Source organism: Phyllobates terribilis, unplaced genomic scaffold, assembly GCF_046119375.1.
Source record: "Phyllobates terribilis strain yellow unplaced genomic scaffold, ASM4611937v1 Scaffold_9__5_contigs__length_417890890, whole genome shotgun sequence".
NCBI lineage: Eukaryota > Metazoa > Chordata > Amphibia > Anura > Dendrobatidae > Phyllobates > Phyllobates terribilis.
Window position 1 is genome coordinate 388,938,779 of NW_027362769.1, and position 18,938 is coordinate 388,957,716.

The 18,938-nt window shown below is 48.9% G+C and overlaps 1 gene segment (V, D, J or C); it reads right to left on the reverse strand.

The window, feature by feature from the left end:
- The window catches only part of LOC141162498 (uncharacterized), a 159,590-nt gene extending 156,704 nt beyond the window's left edge, over positions 1-2,886 (reverse strand). Inside the window, exons 1-2 of the C gene segment in view lie at positions 2,479-2,886; positions 1,718-2,240 (exon numbers count right to left, since the gene is read on the reverse strand).
- Positions 2,887-18,938: the final 16,052 nt, after the last annotated feature.

Here is an 18,938-nt window from a genome sequence, read left to right on the forward strand (position 1 = left end):
CTCTCTAAAGAGCGCCAAACATGCAGGGAGGGGACCCGAGTTCCTGCCTGAGCAACCCTGGAAATACTCGTCGAGTGCCGAGCATGTCATGTAGTGAGATGCTCGGGCGAGCACCGAGTAGTAGCGAGCATGCTCGGTCATTACTACTCAAGACATTTCCAAGGCATTTTAAGTCTTATGATAATTGTGATCCTAAAAGATTTAAGGTACGGGGCATTGATAGACTTCATTGTGGTATAGGGGGGCGTCCCTAAACGCCGGCTGGCACAGCTAGAATATGGTTGGATAATGTTCCCGGCTATAATGACTCCACATGTACTAAATGAGTAACTCAGTTTTGCTCTATTTATCTACGTTTTTACTATTTCTGTGTTTTTTATGTTTTTATGCTTTTAATTTGTGTGTTGTTTTTTCTTTTTGTTCTTAGTTCTAATTGTTCTTCTTGATGACTTCTACCCTCTTGTTTCCCTTGGATGCCAAGGCTTTTGCCCGTGTCTCAGGAATTGGAGGATTGGATCTTCTGATCTCTTTTTTGTGTTTCTTTTTATTTTCATGTATTTTTTACGTATTTTGTCATCACTTCATTCACCATATATTATTATATTTTTTCCATTAATATTTTTTTTTTGCTTGTCTTCTTTAGCATATTTTGTATACAGGTCTTTTATATTTTTTTATTATCTTAGGGTACGCTGTGTTCATATACTGATGATCAGTGTCACTTACGTTGTATTTATATCGGTATTTTTATTTAGTTTTTTTTGCACTTTTCATTGTTATTATATAGTATGTCTGGCACTTGTACACTTAATACAGGATCTTAATGAGATTCTAGTTTACACACAAGCACTCATGCACTTTTTTATCTTATCCTTCTTCATTCATTTAGTATTTACTATTTGAGTAGAGCAGTAGGTTCCTGTGCTCTACTGTCGGTATCCACCAGGACTACCGAACGCAAACCGCAATGATTGGAGCAGGCATTCACTGCGTGTGCACCGTAATTAATAGACAATTATTCAGTTTTTAGGGTTGTTTCTCATGGGGAGATCCATAGCATGTGACATCACGTTTTCTGAAAGCGGCCATATTTTTTTTGGAGTGTCTCAAATTAGTACAGCCGGTCGTAGCACTAGAGACACCGGAAGCACCACAGATCGAGGTCTGACAGGTTATTCCTCACCCAGCTAATCCTCATTCAGTGAATCATCTCTATGTTCTAACAGATCTAGGAATGACCAACCTCACATCTGGCTAGGTAGGCTTAGGAGATTTTTTACATATAGGTTTCTATGCATCTATCATAGAAGATAATTATTTTTGTTTTTTATCTATATTTATTCATTTAGCTTTGGGCATAAAGAGATTCTTTAGCGCATTTAACTTTTATTTGAATTTTGAATAGCATTTCATGCACAAAGGCAGCAAGTGCAACGTTTTATGCAGCTTAGCATTCTCTGTTTGGGAAAAAGATAGCGCTATTGCAACTTTTGAGTTTTGTATTTTTTACCCTACACTATCCATTACACCTTAGGTAAATGCCATAATAGACCCCTCCAATATCTGAGCCCCCTTCCAGGCCAAGACCCTCGGACAAATGATTATAGGGGTATGAATAACTAGGGTATTAGTAACTACAATCACCAGTTTTGCCCGTTCTCCATGACACCAGCGTATTCTCTTACTCGGTGGATGACCCCTGTAATATCGCACTGACCTGAGGGACCCAGAGCCAAGAAGAGGAACATCCTGATGACGTCCATTAGATGAGGCCGATATTTTTGCATTATCTTCTCCTCTAGATCAGCAGAATAGTGCGGAGAACAGGAACGTTTCCTAGAATCCCAGTGACAGACTCTCTTCTCCGAGGACTTTCATTTTCTGAGTACAAAGTGCAAAGTCCTTTCTGTGTTTCCCTTTCTATAGTATTACTTATCCTTCTTTTTACATTGGGTGTGCAGAGTATGTGAAGTATGCGGCAGGAGCGTTAACTCTTTCAAGACACATTTCTTTCTTGGCTTGTAACCCGGTTCCTCCGAAATTGTGACCATTGCATTGTAGTAATTACTGGTGTTAGGTGCTGGGCCAGGACTTTTGGCCTTTACTGCGGAGACTTGGGCCATTCAATACTGGAGGTACTGAGGTAATAATCAACAGAAACCTGAGATTGTACCATGATGAAGCAAGGAAGTCAAATCTCACGAGTCGATGTGTTTCCGTTAACCTCTCCCCTATATATCCTGTATAAGATGGAGAACATTAATGCTTACTCTCCAATATAGAGACCCAGTAGTGCACTTTTTTTCATTGTTATCTTATCTATTTTATTTTCTAATTAATAATACCTCTCAAGTTTATAATCCATATATTTAATTAGCATCCGCCATCTCTCTTAACGTGTCTATGTAAGTTAAATACTAACACAGGTTTCTTTTGTTAGAACTTTGCATTGTGTGGTTCCTCATTGTTTAGGCTCACCTGGTGAGGTGGATTCTCTAAGTCCCAGATCAGAATGGCACACGGACCCCAGGCCTTGGCGCGGGAAGCGAGGACTTGGCACACTCAGGAATCTCAGGAGCAGCAGGACGGGAAGTGGAAGTCAGCAGGGATTGAAGAAAGATAAAGCACAGTGTGCACAGAATGTGAAGTACAACAAAAGAAAGTCTTGAGTCTCAATCCTAAAACACAGGTGTGTGTCCTAATGGGCCTTAAAAAGGATTAGGAAGATAAGTCACAGAGCCGCGCCGAGCAACCTGCAAAACCTGACGTGGAGCACAACAAAGACAGCAGACCGAGGTGAAGGAAGCAGAGATGGGATACCCAGGACAGGTGGTTAACACTTGTTATTCAGTCTCAAAAATGTAAGAATAAATTGACAACTGTGTGTAAAGTAGAGAGAAGGTTGTTGACACCCTCTAAAAATATTGCCGTTTTGGTTTTCTTACTAATATGACATGCAGAAGTAGTGCTGTTGCAGAGTATGACATGCAGAAGTAGTGCTGTTGCTTTAAAAGCATTCAGCAACTATTAAAAGTAACACAAGCACATGAGACAGGAAGTGTTGTGCTCCAGAAGCATCCAGCAACTAGAGGGGTTAACGCAGTCACAGGAGAAGGGGAGTGTTTTAGCAGAGCCCAAGGGGGATTTTGGGGAAGTTGTTTATTGTCTGGCTGGAGTCAAGAGAAAGGTGATGTGTGTATTCTGTATCTCACAGGAGCGCCCCTGCAAGTGAAAAGGATTCAAGTCAGGAGTGAAGCTAAGCACAGGTCAGGTAGAGTTCCTGAACTAGCAGTGCAGAGTATTGTCAGGCAGAAAGATAAGGACTGGAAGAAATGGTGTCACAGGGATCATCTCCCTCAGCAAACCCCCCCCCCCCCCCCTCCATCTCACTGTGCTATAAAGAATGCTGTGTTCATTAATGTGCCTTTGCATTAGAACTGTGCTGTCCTGTACTACTGGGAAGACTGTGAACTGCTGTGCTGCTAAGGAAACTGTACTGTTTGTCACTTGAGCCTGTTGCTCATAAGATTTAACTTGAACTGGCTGTGCGGCTTCTTATTAAATGCTACTGTACTACCATTTATGAGGACTCTTGTCAAGTGTGTCTGGTCAGCAAGTGAAACAACCTACGTGTCTGTGCCTGAGGTCAATACCCCTGTGTGCCTGGGAGAAGCTGCAGCACATGATCCATGGTCGCCCTGCGTAATGGTTCCCCCAGGATTCCAAAGAATTCATGTAACCTGTCTCACCCCTATCTGAACCTAGCGGCGTGCGTGTAATACTAAGATATGCAACCCTAATGTATTCTTGCATGCTGTTGTTTTATGCAAACTAGATTGATTGCAATTCATCTCATATGGGACTGTGAAAGAATAAAGCAGCTGGGAATGGAAGGATTACAGCTAGCCAGCCCAGATGGTGGGAGTAAGACGAGCATTACTTCCTAGCAGAGGCGTATCTGGTGAGGGCAGGCCGGGCATATGCACCGGGAGCAGCCACAGGGGAGCCCAGCCGGGCCGCCTAGTGCAGCGGTCCGATTTGTGTCCCCCAGTGGCTGCATTCTGCCGCCCCCCGGACTGGGAGTCGGCAGTTCTCTGAGCAGGATGTCAAGCTGACACCCAGCTCAGAGAAGCTGTAGCATGCCGACTCCCAACGTTAAAGCTCTGACCTCAGGGTCAGGGCGATGCCAGCAGCGTGATCAGGTCATGTGATCATGCTGCTGACGTCACTCACCAGCGCTGCAGAGCTGAAGACACCGAAGATGGAATGGAGGTGAAGATTCATTGTGGGAGGTGATTTACTATGGGGTGGGGGTGATTTATGATATTGTTTGGGGTTGATTTATGGTATGGTTGGGGGGTGATTTATGGTATGGCTGGGGGGTGATTTACAGTATGGCTGGGGGGTGATTTACTATGGGGGGTAATTTACTATGGGGGTGATTTATGGTATGGCTGGGGAAGATTTACTATAAGGGGTGATTTAGTATGAGGGGTGATTTATTGTATGGCTATGGAGTGATTTACTATGGGGGTGATTTATAGTATGGCTGGGGGTTGATTTACTATGGGGGGTGATTTATAGTATGGCTGGTGGCGATTTACTATGGGGGTGATTTATGGTATGGCTGGGGGAAGATTTACTATGGGGGAGATTTATTGTATGGGTGGGGGAGATTTAGTGTGGGGGGGAATTAATTGTATGGGTGGGGGAGAGTTAGTGTGGGGGGAGATTTATTGTATGGCTGGGGGTTCATTTACTATGGGAGTGATTTATTGTATGGCTGGGGGTGATTTATGGTAGAGCGGGGGGAGATTTACTATAGGGGGAGATTTATTGTATTTATGGAGGGGGGGATTTATTGTATGGCTGGAGGAAGATTTAGTGTGGGGGGAGATTTATTGTATAGCTGGGGGTTGATTTACTATGGGGGGTGATTTAAGGTACGGCTGGGGGTGATTTACTATGGGGGTGATTATGGTAGGGCGGGGGCAGATTTATTGTATTTATTGGGGGAGATTTATTGTATGGCAGGGGGAAGATTTAGTGTGGGGGGAGATTTATTGTATGGGTGTCCCATCATCAGGATATGGGGGCTGCGGGGGATTCTCCTCGGACCATAATAAGATGCCCTATCACGAGGCCGGGTCCCTACTGAACTATGTTTGAGAACTAAAGGAGCCAGATAAGTTATAATTTCTGATTATGAAGTCTGCATAATTGATTACTCCTGATGAACCTTGTAAAAGGAGAAACGCGTCGAGTTGGTATTTGTATTGATTAGGCTACACTGATCATGTTTTGATTAACCAAATCTGTTATGACACTGTACAGATTAGCATTAACCTGAGACTTATTGAATTTTTCTATGGAGAGTTGATATTTGTATTGATTGGGTCATATTGATAATGTTTGGATTTATTTAACCAAATCTGTTCTGACCCTGTACAGATTAACAAATTTCCATTGTATATATGCCCATTATCAATTTAAATGATCATATTTCTTATATCATTCTTCAGATAATCTGTACTTAACATTTTAACAAGGAAAGGTCATTGGTTATATACTGGGGATATAAAGTATTCCCAACATAGATTTCTTCAATCTTCTTTTTTCTGCTGCTAAATTGGACTGATCAGAGCAGCTTATATATATTTTTTACCCTACCATTTGCCAATGGTTCTGAAATATTTCTACCTCTACTTTTTACACCTTGCACTTCAAATTTTTTGTCACTATAGGGTGATATAGGGAAAGCAGGGTGAGTCGTCTGTGAGCAGGGGCGCCATTGCGCAGGATATAGGGTGCCAGCCTCCCCAGCAAGGTAGGGTAAGGTAGTGCCATAATAAGGAAAGGCGCTCCCCTTCTTTTATTCATTTGCACTGATAACGTGGTTTGTTGTTTTTATGGTATCTAATTGTGTCTAATTTTAAGATATACATATTAAAGGTTAATTTTTATATATAAGAATAGGGTACCAAATCTGTGAGCTCTCTATGAGTGGTGGAGATTTAGTGTGGGGGAAGGGGTGGTGGAGATTTTGTGTGTGGGTGATTGATTTGGACACAGAATGGGGAGAATGGGTGCTGACGCAATATGGGGAGCGAAGGAGGGGAATGTATATGGACACAGTATGTGGAGCAAGGGTGATGTTATGTGATCAGACACAGTATGAGGAATTGGGGGGATGTGTGAGGGTAAATATATGAGGAGACAGTATGGTTAGCAGGGAGATGTGAGAGAAGACAGTATGAGGAGGAGGGGAAATAATGGGTGGAGAAAAATGTGAGTGGGCACAGAATAGAGACTGAGTAGTGTTGGGGGTGTAGTATGGGGAGACAGTGTAAGGGCACAGCCAGGAGGAGACAGTATGCCAAGGAGGAGGAGTGTGATGAGGGGGCACAGTATAGAGACAGACACAGTGTAAGAGGACAGTGTGAAGAGGGGGCCCAGTATGGTAAGGAGAGAGCAGTGTGGCACCCAGGGGATGGGGACTACTCGGCGCCCGGGCCTTAATGCCTGGCCTTGGGGGATGTCGCGGTGGTCGGCTCCCGGGCCCGTACCCTGGGGTCTCTCTTAAAAAAGGGGAAGATAAAATGTCAAAGTTCGTGACGCCACCTGTAGTGTCTGGTGAGGATCGCCAGCGCTGCGGCAGTCCACTGAGGCCGGTGTTACGGCAGCTTTGATGGTTTAGCTCCCCACAGGTGGAGCTAGGCCTCAGGGCAGCGATGCTTGACGAGGTGCACTATATGGCGGTGACCCAGCCAAGTCCAAGGAAGAACAGGGGACACACACACACGGTTTGCTTCTGTACCTTTTACTGGTGGAAATGCAGGTACCATCCGGAGCACTGTAGGGTGAGGAGTGCACTGCAGGACTCTCCCCAGTGAGCAGGTGTAGGGCCTCCTGTTTCTTCGCCGCTTAGTGTTAGTCTCTGGCCTGCCTGGAGCTAGGCCTAACTTAGTCGCTGTTCTGCACCAGCTGATCCTGTGGTAGGGCCTTCTGTTCGAGTACACACTCCCTGGTATATGGGGCCTCGGTAACTCCTGACCCTGGTATAACAGTCAGCGTTTGGTATTCCTGGGACCTGTAGTTCGCCAGGGGTTCTGGTTGTCTTCTGCTGGGTATAAAGAATCCCTGCAGACTCGGACACAGTGTCCGGGATATGGTTTCTGGGGTGAGCTGGTAAGGCTCCTCTGCCCCCAATGCTACTCACTCCTCTAGCCTTCCGCCTACTAGGGCCCTCACTAGGCTATACACACTGGCAGTTAGGTGGCTGCCTCTTCTGCTGCTCTCTGAGCGTCAGCAACGCTCCTAGCTCACTAACCTGAGCTGCTTGAGTCTGACTAAGCTCCACTGCAGACTGACCTGTTCCTCTGTGTCTCAGTCTGCAGGAACTGGCTGTGGGCTCCAGACTGTTCTGTCTCCACTCTCTTCCTGAGGAGAACTCACTCCCAGACTCTCCTTCTGTGTCTGAGCAGAAACACTAAACTGCTGAATCACTCCACCTTCCTTATTTATATCACTATCAGGCTCCCTCTGGTGGTCTGAGGTGGAAGGTGGAGGTGTGTGTATGCTCTGAGTGCCTCTTGTGGAGAAAACCTGAAATGCACCCCCCTTTGGTCTGTGACTCCATGCACAGCAGGGCGTCACATTCCCCCCTAGTTGACATCAGCACTCCCGGGCTGAAGCACATTTTGTAAACAATAGAAATAACAAGCTTCCCTTTATGGGAGGTTAGAACACTTGAACGTTGCATAACAAAACATGAATAAAAATATATATATACATTGCAAAAGCAGTAGGCAGTGAGCAACCAGAAAGTCCAAGTCTCTTCCGGAGAGGTTGCTCAAAGGGGCACTCCAGGGAGCGCAAATATTTACAAAGAAAATCTTTGGGTTGCACAAAGTCCTCAACCTCAGAGTTCATATATAAGGAATAAACAGGTTAGGGTTAAAGTGTCCATATCACTTGAATTGTCCATTCTAATGGAAGAAATATAAGTTACACACATTAATACAATACGTAGTATAATACATAATACCTCAGGGGTAACTATCTACATTCTCAGAAATTGTACTATTTTATTCAATGTACCTAGCAGGGGGTTTACCTCTCGTGCTGCGTACTGATCTGCGTAATGCAGTGGTCTGTGGGGTATCAATGTCTGTATCATCAGTTACCCTGTCTGCCCTTCGTGTGGGTAAGTTGTAAAATTGCCTTAACCTCTCTATGGGACTGGCAAGCGTACCATTGGCTGGGCCTTCTTGCTCTGCTCCAGCCGGAGATCCTTCTTGAGCTGGCTCTTCAGCAGCACTTACAGGTCCAACTTGCTGTAGAGAGTTTTCTGGTTGCTGGAAGAAGTGGAGTACTGGGACGATCACCGCTCCTCCTATTTGAGGCCAATCTGCCGGGAAGTCACCTAAGTCAGTATAGATTACTGCTTCTTCAGGTTCCTCCTGGATGATGAGGGGCACTTCTTCTTGGGGTTTTAGCAGATCCGGACACAACTTTAGATGGTCCCGAGATACTGTTGCAGTGGTTCTCCCTCCATCTTTGCTGATCAAACACGTCTTCCTGTTGTCAAACCTTGAATTCAACACAGTGTAGGGTTCTCTCTCCCGCTGGTCATCAAGCTTGTGGCTCCTCCGCTTCCTTTTCAATACCACTTCTCCTGGTGTGAAGGGTTCTGCTGGTGCACTTCTGTTGTATTGCGCCTCTTGTTTATCCCTCACCCGAGTGAGACTGTCTTCGACACAGGCTTGTACTCTTCTGTACTGCTCCTGTCTGGCTGTGTCCCAGTCCTCAGTGGTCGCATCAGCTTCAGGTTCTACCACACCAAGCTCCAGGTCCATGGGCAACTTCCCAGGTCTTGCCCGCATTAGATATGCCGGAGTGCAATTGGTGGAGCTTACTGGTATGTGATTATACAGATCCACTAAGTCAGGTAGTAGGTCTTGCCACTTGTTTCTCTCTTCTAGTGGTATGGTCTTCAGTAAATCGATGATGATGTTGTTCTTCTTTTCACAGAGACCGTTAGTTTGGGGGTGGTACGGTGTAGTCCTGATCTTTTTACACCCGTACAGATGGCAGAACTCTTTGAACAATTCAGCCTCAAAGGCCGGGCCTTGGTCAGTCAGTACCTTCTCAGGGTATCCATGGGGTCTGCAGAAGTACGCTTGAAACGTCTTGGCTGCTGTCTCTGCTGTCAGGTCTTTGGCAGGGGCGACCACCAGGAACCTGGAGTAGTGATCCACCATGGTCAGGGCATAGGAGTATCCTGACCGACTAGGTGACAACTTGACATGGTCCAGGGCCACGATCTCCAAAGGGCGAGTCGTCTTGATGGGTTGCAGAGGTGCCTTCTGGCTGCTGTAGTCTCTTCTTCTGAGGCCACAGGGTCCACAGTCTCTGCACCACCTCTCAATGGAGCTGCGCATCCCCACCCAGTAGAATCGGCACTTCAACAGGGTCTCTAGCTTTTTCCAGCCATAGTGCCCCGCTTGATCGTGGTAGGCCTCCAACACCATCTGGATGTCCGTCTTGGGGACCACTATCTGCCACACCATCTCGTGGGTTTTGGGATTGACGTACCTCCGGCACAACTTCTCACGGTAGATAAACAGCCGGCTTCTCTCATTCCACAGCTGCTTTGCTTGGAGAGACGCATCCTTCTCCAGGGAGGAACCTTCTTGGGTTATCAGTTCCTTGATACGGCTGACAACCGGGTCGCTGTCCTGGGTCTCTTTCCAGCTGTGGTGAGGCAGGGGGTTTAACGTCTTTTCACGCGGCTTCCTGGAGGCTCGTTGCTCATGGATCATCCCACTCCGGTGAAAGGCAGGTATCTCTATCTCTTCCAGGTCATCCACTTCTTCTTCTGTGTCTGACTGGTGAGGCATTCTAGACAGAGCATCGGCGTTGGCGTTCTTGCGGCCCGCCCGGTACTTTATGGTGAATTGGTAGTTTGACAGCCGAGCCATCCATCGTTGTTCCATGGCTCCCAGTTTGGCTGTTTCAAGATGAGTTAAGGGGTTATTGTCAGTGTAGGCAGTGAACTTGCTGGAGGCTAGGTAGTGCTTGAACCTTTCTGTAATGGCCCAGACCAAGGCCAGAAACTCCAACTTGAAGCTGCTATAGTTCTCTGGGTTCCTCTCGGTCGGGCAGAGCTTCCTGCTTGCATACGCGATGACTTTCTCCTGGCCATTCTGCTTCTGACTTAGGACTGCTCCCAATCCTTCATTGCTGGCATCAGTATACAGCAGGAACGGTTGGCTGTAGTCAGAGTAGGCTAGGATCTCATCACCTGTTAGGATCACCTTCATTTCTTGAAATGATTCAGCCTGTTCTTTACCCCAGTGGAACGGGGGATTTCTGCCCTTGGGGGACTGTCCTACCAGGAGGTCTTGCAGAGGTGCTGCTCTCTTGGTGTAATCTTTTACAAACCTCCGGTAGTATCCTATTAGTCCCAGGAACTGACGCACCTCCTTGAGGTTCTTCGGCTCCGGCCATTTCTGGATGGCAGTGACCTTCTCCGGGTCTGGTGCTACCCCTTCTGGACTGACAATGTGTCCCAGGTACTGTACCTTCTTCTTGAGCAGGTGGCACTTGGAGGGCTTCAACTTCATCCCATACTGGGACAGTGACTCAAATACCTCCGCCAGGTGCTTCAAGTGGTCCTCATACATCTTGGAGTACACAATCACGTCATACAGGTATAATAACACAGTCTCGAAGTTGCAGTGTCCCAGGCAGCACTCCATCAATCTCTGGAACGTTCCGGGGGCATTGCAGAGTCCAAACGTCATACTGTTGAACTCGCAGAGTCCCATCGGGGTGGTGAAGGCCGTCTTCTCCCGATCCTCCTCAGCCACAGCTACTTGCCAGTACCCACTAGTGAGGTCAAGGGTGGAAAAGTAATTTGCAGACTTCAAGGCAGCCAGGGATTCCTCAGTACGTGGTAAAGGGTATGCATCTTTATGTGTAATGCGATTTACTTGACGGTAATCTACGCACATTCTCATGCTTCCATCCTTCTTCCTGACTAGAACTAGGGGAGCTGCCCAGGGACTACAACTATCCCTTACTACCCCTGCCTTCTTCATGTCATGCAACATCTCCTTGGCTTTCTGGTAGTGTGCTGGAGGTATAGGCCTGTACCGTTCCTTGATGGGGGGATGGTTGCCTGTGGGGATGTGATGTTGTACCCCCTTAATCCTCTCAAAGTCAAGCGGGTGTTTGCTGAATACCTGCTCGTATTCCTGAACCACCCGGTGTACTCCCTGTTTCTGGTGGGCAGGAGTGGTGTCTGTCCCAACGTGGAGCTGTTGACACCAATCCCCCTCCTGTGTTGTAGGGTCATTATCCTCCACTTGGTCTGGGGAGGTTAAGGACTCCGCCGTGTGAATAGAGTTATTATTTACAGTGTAGAGTTTGGCAATAGTGGCATAACGTGGTAATTTAACCTCGTCTTCCCCATAGTTAAGAAGACGTACGGGCACCCTCCCATTGCGTACATCTACTACCCCCCTGGCGGTTAAGAGTGTAGGTCTGTGCTCTGAGCTAAGGGGTTCTACTACCGCCTGGTAGCTCTGTCCTTTAAGACCTATTGCTGCTCTACACCAGATAAGCATTTCATTCATTGGGGGAATTACAATGGGTATCGGGTCAGTTACCCGCACGTTACCAATCTCACCACCGGTCAGCTGCACTTGCTGCTGGTACGTCAGGGCTCGGATCTCCTTCTGGATCGCTCTCCTCTGCCCTGGTCTGGCAACGTCAGCGAGCTGTTGGAGTAAAAACACAACCTCCTCCAAACAGTTACCAACAATGTTAGTGCCTAGTACCATATTCAGTCCATTTTCCTCATTGACAGTCTTCACTACAATGAGTCCCTGGTCCTTTAACTCCACTCTCCCCACTTTTACTGCTACATTCTTAACCCGGAGTAGGTCAAGAGGGAGGCCGTTAGAGGCATATACTGAAAAGTCTGGGTTTGGGGGTTGGAGACTGTCCATGGACCAGTATTTGGTATAGAGGATATCAGGTATGATTGTTACCTGGGATCCGGTGTCCAGCAGGGCAGGTATCGCAATGCCGTCAAGTATGATGGATAGGAAAGGTCTTCCTCCCACGAACCTGCGGTACCAGTCTGAGGGGCCTGCTGAGTATTCCTGGGTGCTGGCCCTCGGACCCAGGGTTTGCTCGTTTAAAGGACATTGGTGCACTGTGTGACCTGCCTTCTGGCAGCGGTGGCAGACGAACTCTTGGTGAGGATGGCGCTGGTTGTTGGTCCTTCCTGGGGGTGGCGTTGTCCTCCTCCAGGGTGGCGATGTCCTCCTCCGGGGTGGCGACGTCCTCCTTCTCCTCCAGTTCATCCAGGGAACATCCTCAGGGCAGTCGGCTAGCAGGATCTTTCCTTCCGTCTCTGGCTCAGTCCGTAGTTGCAGGGCACTCATTACAGTGGCCAGGTTTTTGGTCAGCTGGCGCACTTCTGAGCGCAGACAGTCCAGCTCAGTAGGGGGCGCTGCCTGCACTTTGGCTTCAGCAGCCAGCGGGGAAAAGGTGGGTGCTGCTGGCGTTGGAGTGGCCCCACCCTGGTAACGCTGGATAGACGTATCTGCTGTCTCCAGGGGTTGCAGTCCCTTGATAGCCATGTCCTTAAGGGTGTCGAAGGTAGCATCTGGATGGTCCAAGGACCACCAACGCACAGTCCTGCTCTCCGCTTGGGACCTCAGCCCCCGGACAAATTGTTCTTTTAGCATTTTACTCTCATTGGTTATGCTAATTGGACTAACCTGTTTTAGAGCTCGCAGGGCCACCTGTAAACGGCAGGCATAGTCCTGAATGCTGTCCTCCGGCTTCTGAGAGCATTGGTAGAACCTCATCCGGAAGTCTGCCTCAGTGCGGTCCTCAAAGGCAGTCTGTAACTTTTTGAAAATTGTGGACACTGATTCCTGGTCTGCGGTCGACCAAGTCTCTACTTCTCTCTCCGCAGCACCAGTCAATTGTCCCACAACTACTGCAGCTCTTTGTTTGCCGGTCATAGAATACATGTCCAGGATGCTGCATATTTTGCGCTTGAATCCGGACAGGGTGTCCGGCTTGCCGTTGTACTGGGGGAGCCACTTTGCTCCAGGCATGTACGGTAAAGTCAATGGTACAATAGGGGCTACAGGCCCTGGTAATGGGGCGGCTGCTCCGTCTTGCGCGGCGGCGGCTGTGGGCGCATCATCGGGGCTGTCAGCCTGGTCAGCGACATCGGGCTGTTGCTGCAACATCTTGGCGCCCCCCTAGTGAACCGTGGCCTACCTTCCTTCTGTAGGCCGCAGGTCTGCAGGCGGAGGTCTTCTGATAGGACCTTGCGTCGCTTACGTTCCACGTCAGAGCGTTCGCTTGGGCTTCCTGCCAGGACCTGACACTGCATCAGTGCGTGGTGCGTGTCCTCGACTTCGCGCGCTTTCAGCGGTTACGCCCTCTAGTTTTCCCGCGGTTACGCCCTTCTTCTCGCATGGTGACCGGAAAGATGGCGGCCAATGGCGGGAAACTCCAGAAAATGGCGGGAAAAGCTTCACCACTGTGAGTTTTTTTTTACAGTTTCTTAAGGCACACAGTACCTGGTGGCAACGGGCACAACTCCTTCTGTTGCCGCGGGCACGCAATCCTGTTCGTGACGCCAGTTAGAGAGATGTGGCACCCAGGGGATGGGGACTACTCGGCGCCCGGGCCTTAATGCCTGGCCTTGGGGGATGTCGCGGTGGTCGGCTCCCGGGCCCGTACCCTGGGGTCTCTCTTAAAAAGGGGGAAGATAAAATGTCAAAGTTCGTGACGCCACCTGTGGTGTCTGGTGAGGATCGCCAGCGCTGCGGCAGTCCACTGAGGCCGGTGTTACGGCAGCTTTGATGGTTTAGCTCCCCACAGGTGGAGCTAGGCCTCAGGGCAGCGATGCTTGACGAGGTGCACTATATGGCGGTGACCTAGCCAAAGTCCAAGGAAGAACAGGGGACACACTCACACGGTTTGCTTCTGTACCTTTTACTGGTGGAAATGCAGGTACCATCCGGAGCACTGTAGGGTGAGGGGTGCACTGCAGGACTCTCCCCAGTGAGCAGGTGTAGGGCCTCCTGTTTCTTCGCCGCTTAGTGTTAGTCTCTGGCCTGCCTGGAGCTAGGCCTAACTTAGTCGCTGTTCTGCACCAGCTGATCCTGTGGTAGGGCCATCTGTTGGAGTACACACTCCCTGGTATATGGGGCCTCGGTAACTCCTGACCCTGGTATAACAGTCAGCGTTTGGTATTCCTGGGACCTGTAGTTCGCCAGGGGTTCTGGTTGTCTTCTGCTGGGTATAAAGAATCCCTGCAGACTCGGACACAGTGTCCGGGATATGGTTTCTGGGGTGAGCTGGTAAGGCTCCTCTGCCCCCAATGCTACTCACTCCTCTAGCCTTCGGCCTACTAGGGCCCTCACTAGGCTATACACACTGGCAGTTAGGTGGCTGCCTCTTCTGCTGCTCTCTGAGCGTCAGCAACACTCCTAGCTCACTAACCTGAGCTGCTTGAGTCTGACTAAACTCCACTGCAGACTGACCTGTTCCTCTGTGTCTCAGTCTGCAGGAACTGGCTGTGGGCTCCAGACTGTTCTGTCTCCACTCTCTTCCTGAGGAGAACTCACTCCCAGACTCTCTCCTTCTGTGTCTGAGCAGAAACACTAAACTGCTGAATCACTCCACCTTCCTTATTTATATCACTATCAGGCTCCCTCTGGTGGTCTGAGGTGGAAGGTGGAGGTGTGTGTATGCTCTGAGGGCCTCTTGTGGAGAAAACCTGAAATGCACCCCCCTTTGGTCTGTGACTCCATGCACAGCAGGGCGTCACATTCCCCCCTAGTTGACATCAGCACTCCCGGGCTGAAGCACATTTTGTAAACAATAGAAATAACAAGCTTCCCTTTATGGGAGGTTAGAACACTTGAACGTTGCATAACAAAACATGAATAAAAATATATATATACATTGCAAAAGCAGTAGGCAGTGAGCAACCAGAAAGTCCAAGTCTCTTCCGGAGAGGTTGCTCAAAGGGGCACTCCAGGGAGCGCAAATATTTACAAAGAAAATCTTTGGGTTGCACAAAGTCCTCAGCCTCAGAGTTCATATATAAGGAATAAACAGGTTAGGGTTAAAGTGTCCATATCACTTGAATTGTCCATTCAATGGGAAGAAATATAAGTTACACACATTAATACAATACGTAGTATAATACATAATACCTCAGGGGTAACTATCTACATTCTCAGAAATTGTACTATTTTATTCAATGTACCTAGCAGGGGGTTTACCTCTCGTGCTGCGTACTGATCTGCGTAATGCAGTGGTCTGTGGGGTATCAATGTCTGTATCATCAGTTACCCTGTCTGCCCTTCGTGTGGGTAAGTTGTAAAATTGCCTTAACCTCTCTATGGGACTGGCAAGCGTACCATTGGCTGGGCCTTCTTGCTCTGCTCCAGCCAGAGATCCTTCTTGAGCTGGCTCTTCAGCAGCACTTACAGGTCCAACTTGCTGTAGAGAGTTTTCTGGTTGCTGGAAGAAGTGGAGTACTGGGACGATCACCGCTCCTCCTATTTGAGGCCAATCTGCCGGGAAGTCACCTAAGTCAGTATAGATTACTGCTTCTTCAGGTTCCTCCTGGATGATGAGGGGCACTTCTTCTTGGGGTTTTAGCAGATCCGGACACAACTTTAGATGGTCCCGAGATACTGTTGCAGTGGTTCTCCCTCCATCTTTGCTGATCAAACACATCTTCCTGTTGTCAAACCTTGAATTCAACACAGTGTAGGGTTCTCTCTCCCGCTGGTCATCAAGCTTGTGGCTCCTCCGCTTCCTTTTCAATACCACTTCTCCTGGTGTGAAGGGTTCTGCTGGTGCACTTCTGTTGTATTGCGCCTCTTGTTTATCCCTCACCCGAGTGAGACTGTCTTCGACACAGGCTTGTACTCTTCTGTACTGCTCCTGTCTGGCTGTGTCCCAGTCCTCAGTGGTCGCATCAGCTTCAGGTTCTACCACACCAAGCTCCAGGTCCATGGGCAACTTCCCAGGTCTTGCCCGCATTATATATGCCGGAGTGCAATTGGTGGAGCTTACTGGTATGTGATTATACAGATCCACTAAGTCAGGTAGTAGGTCTTGCCACTTGTTTCTCTCTTCTAGTGGTATGGTCTTCAGTAAATCGATGATGATGTTGTTCATCTTTTCACAGAGACCGTTAGTTTGGGGGTGGTACGGTGTAGTCCTGATCTTTTTACACCCGTACAGATGGCAGAACTCTTTGAACAATTCAGCCTCAAAGGCCGGGCCTTGGTCAGTCAGTACCTGCTCAGGGTATCCATGGGGTCTGCAGAAGTACGCTTGAAACGTCTTGGCTGCTGTCTCTGCTGTCAGGTCTTTGGCAGGGGCGACCACCAGGAACCTGGAGTAGTGATCCACCATGGTCAGGGCATAGGAGTATCCTGACCGACTAGGTGACAACTTGACATGGTCCAGGGCCACGATCTCCAAAGGGCGAGTCGTCTTGATGGGTTGCAGAGGTGCCTTCTGGCTCCTGTAGTCTCTTCTTCTGAGGCCACAGGGTCCACAGTCTCTGCACCACCTCTCAATGGAGCTGCGCATCCCCACCCAGTAGAATCGGCACTTCAACAGGGTCTCTAGCTTTTTCCAGCCAAAGTGCCCCGCTTGATCGTGGTAGGCCTCCAACACCATCTGGATGTCCGTCTTGGGGACCACTATCTGCCACACCATCTCGTGGGTTTTGGGATTGACGTACCTCCGGCACAACTTCTCACGGTAGATAAACAGCCGGCTTCTCTCATTCCACAGCTGCTTTGCTTGGAGAGACGCATCCTTCTCCAGGGAGGAACCTTCTTGGGTTATCAGTTCCTTGATACGGCTGACAACCGGGTCGCTGTCCTGGGTCTCTTTCCAGCTGTGGTGAGGCAGGGGGTTTAACGTCTTTTCATGCGGCTTCCTGGAGGCTCGTTGCTCATGGATCATCCCACTCCGGTGAAAGGCAGGTATCTCTATCTCTTCCAGGTCATCCACTTCTTCTTCTGTGTCTGACTGGTGAGGCATTCTAGACAGAGCATCGGCGTTGGCGTTCTTGCGGCCCGCCCGGTACTTTATGGTGAATTGGTAGTTTGACAGCCGAGCCATCCATCGTTGTTCCATGGCTCCCAGCTTGGCTGTTTCAAGATGAGTTAAGGGGTTATTGTCAGTGTAGGCAGTGAACTTGCTGGAGGCTAGGTAGTGCTTGAACCTTTCTGTAATGGCCCAGACCAAGGCCAGAAACTCCAACTTGAAGCTGCTATAGTTCTCTGGGTTCCTCTCGGTCGGGCAGAGATTCCTGCTTGCATACGCGATGACTTTCTCCTGGCCATTCTGCTTCTGACTTAGGACTGCTCCCAATCCTTCATTGCTGGCATCAGTATACAGCAGGAACGGTTGGCTGTAGTCAGGGTAGGCTAGGATCTCATCACCTGTTAGGATCACCTTCATTTCTTGAAAAGATTCAGCCTGTTCTTTACCCCAGTGGAACGGGGGATTTCTGCCCTTGGGGGACTGTCCTACCAGGAGGTCTTGCAGAGGTGCTGCTCTCTTGGTGTAATCTTTTACAAACCTCCGGTAGTATCCTATCAGTCCCAGGAACTGACGCACCTCCTTGAGGTTCTTCGGCTCCGGCCATTTCTGGATGGCAGTGACCTTCTCCGGGTCTGGTGCTACCCCTTCTGGACTGACAATGTGTCCCAGGTACTGTACCTTCTTCTTGAGCAGGTGGCACTTGGAGGGCTTCAACTTCATCCCATACTGGGACAGTGACTCAAATACCTCCGCCAGGTGCTTCAAGTGGTCCTCATACATCTTGGAGTACACAATCACGTCATACAGGTATAATAACACAGTCTCGAAGTTGCAGTGTCCCAGGCAGCACTCCATCAATCTCTGGAACGTTCCGGGGGCATTGCAGAGTCCAAACGGCATACTGTTGAACTCGCAGAGTCCCATCGGGGTGGTGAAGGCCGTCTTCTCCCGATCCTCCTCAGCCACAGCTACTTGCCAGTACCCACTAGTGAGGTCAAGGGTGGAAAAGTAATTTGCAGACTTCAAGGCAGCCAGGGATTCCTCAATACGTGGTAAAGGGTATGCATCTTTATGTGTAATGCGATTTACTTGACGGTAATCTACGCACATTCTCATGCTTCCATCCTTCTTCCTGACTAGAACTAGGGGAGCTGCCCAGGGACTACAACTATCCCTTACTACCCCTGCCTTCTTCATGTCATGCAACATCTCCTTGGCTTTCTGGTAGTGTGCTGGAGGTATAGGCCTGTACCGTTCCTTGATGGGGGGATGGTTGCCTGTGGGGATGTGATGTTGTACCCCCTTAATCCTCCCAAAGTCAAGCGGGTGTTTGCTGAATACCTGCTCGTATTCCTGAACCACCCGGTGTACTCCCTGTTTCTGGTGGGCAGGAGTGGTGTCTGTCCCAACGTGGAGCTGTTGACACCAATCCCCCTCCTGTGTTGTAGGGTCATTATCCTCCACTTGGTCTGGGGAGGTTAAGGACTCCGCCGTGTGAATAGAGTTATTATTTACAGTGTAGAGTTTGGCAATAGTGGCATAACGTGGTAATTTAACCTCGTCTTCCCCATAGTTAAGAAGACGTACGGGCACCCTCCCATTGCGTACATCTACTACCCCCCTGGCGGTTAAGAGTGTAGGTTTGTGCTCTGAGCTAAGGGGTTCTACTACCGCCTGGTAGCTCTGTCCTTTAAGACCTATTGCTGCTCTACACCAGATAAGCATTTCACTCATTGGGGGAATTACAATGGGTATCGGGTCAGTTACCCGCACGTTACCAATCTCACCGCTGGTCAGCTGCACTTGCTGCTGGT